Source organism: Chenopodium album, chromosome 6, assembly GCF_948465745.1.
Source record: "Chenopodium album chromosome 6, dcCheAlbu1.1, whole genome shotgun sequence".
In the NCBI taxonomy this organism is placed as follows: domain Eukaryota; kingdom Viridiplantae; phylum Streptophyta; class Magnoliopsida; order Caryophyllales; family Amaranthaceae; genus Chenopodium; species Chenopodium album.
In genome coordinates this window covers 12228569-12234006 of record NC_137839.1, presented here as the reverse complement: position 1 = coordinate 12234006, position 5438 = coordinate 12228569, and positions in this window count along the sequence as shown.

The window sequence follows — 5438 nt, the reverse complement described above, 5'->3', positions numbered from 1 at the left end:
CGGTGCCTTAGGCCGGGTTTGAACCGGTGCCAAATTCAATTTTTCATGTAGTGCAATCCTCAAATTCTCACCCAAATTCAACAAACTTCTTCAAAATCTTCACTCCATTTCAACATTTTCACAATCTACTACTCCTTTTCTTACATTCAAACCCAAAAATCACCCAAAATACTCAAACCCTAACCTTGAAAAATCAATTTGGGGGTTTTCTTTGGAGTTAAAATTCAAGACAATTGGTTGAAGGAGTAAGTTCAAGTAAGCAAAAGGAGGGTTAGAAAGGTTCATTTGCGGGTTTTACACCAATGATAAGCTCGGTATAATCGTTCCTCCCTTTCACTAATTTTATGTTTAATTTCTTGAATTTTTGCATGAAATTGCTTGAGAAAGTTTGTTTGAATTGGTTGTGAGTGATTGATAGTTGATAATTGAAAAGCATTATTGACTTTGAATGAATTTTGGTGTGTTTTGAGAATTGGATATTTTTTTTGTAAGAGAGGTTGAAAAATTGATTTTTATGAAGGAAGAACATGCTTGTTTAGGTGGATTGTTGTGTTGGTTTGTTTGGTGATGTTGCATGAAATCGATAAAAAATTGTTGTAGATGCATTATTGAAGTGGTCTTTGTTGCTTGGTGATTTGCTTGTTTTAGGTGGGAGACTTAGAACTTGACTTGATTGTGTTGTGCCCATTGGCCTTGTTTGAGCTTTGGTTGGTCGATTTGCGGACTTAGTCTCTTTGTGTGGTTGCGAGTTGATTATTTTTTCTTGGTTTGTTTGATTGCATTACATCAAGACCGACCATGTCTAGAAGAAATCGACCTAGAAACACGGATGCTAGGTACTGCAACCCCTCTCCTCCTCCTCCCGTTGATCCACCACAAGTGGACACCATGGGAATCGTGTTCAATGACCCAACATTCTTGAATAACTATATAAGAATAAGTAGGAGGAGAGTTCGACCTACAAAGTTCTATGACGAGAGTGTTGCCGAGGCTTTAGGGGTAGGGGACGATGTTAGGATGCTTTTCGAGGGCTGTGGCTTAGGAAATTGGCTAGATTTAAGCGCCCCGACCTACAAAAGGTTGACACTTGAATTCCTCTCCACCCTTCAAGTGCAACGAGACAACAATAGATCCCCCCGCCGCCTTACCTTCCAACTCATGAACACCCAGCACAACTTAAATATAAAGAGGGTGAACCAAGCTTTTGGGTGGCCAATTAACGGCACCATAGGACCAAAGGATAGGCCCCCCCGTAACTATTGTGCGGGTGAGTTTTGGAGGAAGATCACCGGCCTTTTCGACTACAACCCTAGGACTGATAAAGCTACGGCCATAATCCACCCCGCCTTTAGGATGTCACAGCGCACCATAGCGAACACGACATTCGCTAGAGGTGATAGTTCGGGTGTAGTGTCCACTAGGGAGCTTCACTTCCTATGGCACTTGAGCGAGGGTAGTACGGCCCTAGATGTAGGGGCTTGGTTTATCGATCACCAAGAGGATGTTGCCACTGGGTCCGGCAACATCACCATAGGCGGAATGATCACTATTATTGCTTCTGCTCTTAACCTTGATTTTGCAGATGAGCAGGTTTGCCCAGGGCCGATGCAGCTAGACATGCAGTCGCTTCGGACCATGAGATGGGTTGCGGATGTGGAAGGGCCACATCCTTACTTGTGGCACGTGAGTGGCCGCCCCTATGCCTACCTCCCCGATCAGGAGCGGACCTACATCTACGACGAGAGCAACTGGGTCTTCGAGAGGGACCACCCTTGGATTCCCAGTGATGATGAAGAAGAGCAAGAGGAAGAACAACCACAACAACAACAACCGCATCAGCAACAATTCCAGCAACAACAACAATATGAGCACCAAGAAGGGTACCAAGAAGGGTACCAAGGTCAAGGAATGGGTGAGGGCAACCCACCCCTTTCATTTGAGCAACAAATGCAAATGATGAATGCCGGGTTCAACCGCATGTCCACGGAGTTCGAGACTATGAGGAAGTCTCACGAAGACATGAGGTCCTCCTACGAAAATATGAGGACAAGCTTTGAGGATCTTCGATCGGAATTGGGTGAATTCCGGAACGTCTACCGACATTGGTACCCCGGGGGCTCAAGCTCCCAAGGAGGCCCGAGCCAATGAGTTAGTTCTCTTTCTTCCCCTTCTTGTGCTTTAATTGTTTTAACATTGGGGACAATGTTTATGATAGCTTGGGGGGGAAGTCTTTCTCTTTGGTTCATATGTTGGTTCTTGTATGTCCTTGTTGGTATAAACCTTGCATGTTGTTTGTTCCTTCCCCTAGCATCCAAACCCCTAAACATCCAAATTTGCTCCCTTTGAAATCCAACACCCTAAATCCAAATCTCTTAATTTGTGAATACTTCTCTTCTCTTCTTTCTTTATTATTATTATTTTTTTTTTTAGATTGTGCTTAAAATTTCTTTTTTATGATTAGCTTAGTTTTCTTAATTTTTTTTTTCTCACTAAAAAAAAAAAAAAAAAAGGGGCCCTTGGATGAGACTCAAATGACGATGCTTATATGATTTGCTTGCTTGACTCTTGAATGATGAGTAAAATTTCTTTTAGAAGGGTGTGTGCAAGAGTTGGGGTCATTTAAAGGCTTATTAATCTTGATTGCATTAGAGTATATGAAATGAAAACCGATGAATGCTCAATTGCACGTCTAGTATAGGATATTGTCAAATTTGCCCAAAGTAGGATATGTTTGAATCGAATTGCGGTCCCTTGTGCCCTTGATGTTCCTCCCCACCTCCCCCTAAATGAAACTCTATTAGGAAATTGGTTCTACTTGTATCTTGTGAAATAAGTGGCATAATAAGCCACATGTATCGAATAAAAGAAAGAGCCGCTCACAGTTAAAAAAGGCGAGGGCAATGAATGTTAAAAAAAAAAAAAAAAAAAAAAAAAAAAAAAAAAAAAAAAGACTCCTCCAAATTTCTCAAAGTTTTCACTTTTTCTTCTCTAGAGGTCAAATTGTGGATGCCTCTCACACATTGTCTATTTTGATGTCTCTTGTGTAAATTTCCGAGTTAGAGTGTAGTTAAAGGGGATTGGGAGTGCATTTTGGGATGTGGACTTGCATTTTGAGATTTTATAACCGAAAGAGGGCTTTTTGCAACTTTGGAATATCTAGACGTGCTCTAATGAACTAGTAAAAGGTATAAGGAAGTATCCCAGTGCAACCTTGCTTAATTCTCCTCTCTACCCCCAACTCGTGTGTACATTTGTATGATCGGTAATTCTTGAAAGTCGCTCACTTGTCTTGCTTGTGATTTATATCCCGATGAGTTGACTTGGGCAATAAAAACATTGGTTTTGGTGTGTATTGATTACCTTGATGATGATGATGTGTTATGACAATTTTGGCGTGGTTTGTGTGAGTTGTGGGTTAAGCTCAAGGGAAACCCTCACGAGATAAAAACTCGTCCTCTTAGGCGACTTAGGGGTTCAAATTGCTTTTCACTTGTGCTAAAAGTGTTTATGGTTCTTGCCATGCGGATTTGTGTTTGTGTTTTCTCTTTAAGTATCTTTTCTTGGTTTGATTATTATCAAGTAATCTTCCTTCTTGATTTGACATGTTTGTTTTGCTCGAGGACTAGCAAAAGCTTAGCTTGGGGGGATTTGATAACTTGTTATTTGATACGATTTTAGAGTAATTTCGAACCTTGTTTACTTGGTATATTGGCATTTTGGTTCACTTTTACTCTATTTTTGTTCAACTTTTGTGTATCCCTTGCTTCACGGGTTGTTAGTGTTTTTGTTGGGATTTTAGGTTCAAGGGCGACCATTTGAGGCATTTGGATGATAAACCGAGGTTAGAAGCCGAAACAATGGAGCAAAACCGAAGAAAAGTGAAGATAAAAGCCTTAGAGAGTCTGCACGGACGTGCAAAGTATTGCACGTCCGTGCAGAGGTGTTCCAGCACGACCAGAAGCTACTGCTTGCTGTTTTCAAGGCCTGCATGTCCGTGCAGAACTCAGCACGTCCGTGCAGGTTATTCAGCACATCTGTGCATGATCCAGCACGCCCGTGCAGGTTGCTCAACCAAAACTGAGCCTTCTGCCTCCCAGGTGCACGTCCGTGCCAATATCGGCACGTCCGTGCAGGATGCCCTGAGTAAAACAGTACCTTCTGCCTCCCAGGTGCACGTCCATGATAAACCGAGGTTAGAAGCCGAAACAATGGAGCAAAACCGAAGAAAAGTGAAGATAAAAGCCTTAGAGAGTCTGCACGGACGTGCAAAGTATTGCACGTCCGTGCAGAGGTGTTCCAGCACGACCAGAAGCTACTGCTTGCTGTTTTCAAGGCCTGCACTTCCGTGCAGAACTCAGCACGTCCGTGCAGGTTATTCAGCACATCCGTGCATGATCCAGCACGCCCGTGCAGGTTGCTCAGCCAAAACTGAGCCTTCTGCCTCCCAGGTGCACGTCCGTGCCAATATCGGCACGTCCGTGCAGGATGCCCTGAGTAAAACAGTACCTTCTGCCTCCCAGGTGCACGTCCATGATAAACCGAGGTTAGAAGCCGAAACAATGGAGCAAAAACGAAGAAAAGTGAAGATAAAAGCCTTAGAGAGTCTGCACGGACGTGCAAAGTATTGCACGTCCGTGCAGAAGTGTTCCAGCATGACCAGAAGCTACTGCTTGCTGTTTTCAAGGCCTGCACGTCCGTGCAGAACTCAGCACGTCCGTGCAGGTTATTCAGCACATCCGTGCATGATCCAGCACGCCCGTGCAGGTTGCTCAGCCAAAACTGAGCCTTCTGCCTCCCAGGTGCACGTCCGTGCCAATATCGGCACGTCCGTGCAGGATGCCCTGAGTAAAACAGTACCTTCTGCCTCCCAGGTGCACGTCCATGCCAATATCGGCACGTCCGTGCAGGATGCCCTGAGTAAAACAGTACCTTCTGCCTCCCAGGTGCACGCCCGTGCCAATATCAGCACGTCCGTGCAGGTATAGTTGCACGTCCGTGCTGACCTGTAGCCGTGCCCGACTCTTGTTTTCTCCGTCCTTTTTATTTGGGGGTCTATATAAATAACCTTGGAAGCTCATTTGTAGGGAGGGAAGTTTTTAGTGCCTCCTCTTAGTTTGCAATTGTAGAAACACAAATATTCTCAAATCATTAGCTAGATTATAATTATTAGCTTGGAAATTTGATTCTCAATCATTGTAGAAGACAAGTTCCACCATTGATATTCAAGTTGAAGCTTCTAGTAACATTTTCTCACTCTTCTCTTCCATTTTAATTGCTTTGATTGTTAATCATCTTGCTTAATTCTTGTATGCTTAGATTGTTATTTAGCTTAATCCTTGGTTAATTCTTGTTCATGAGTTACTTGAAATCCTTAATTGCTTAAATCTCCATGGATTGTGAGTAGTCTAATTTTCTAGGGTTTGGGTAAAACCCTCAAT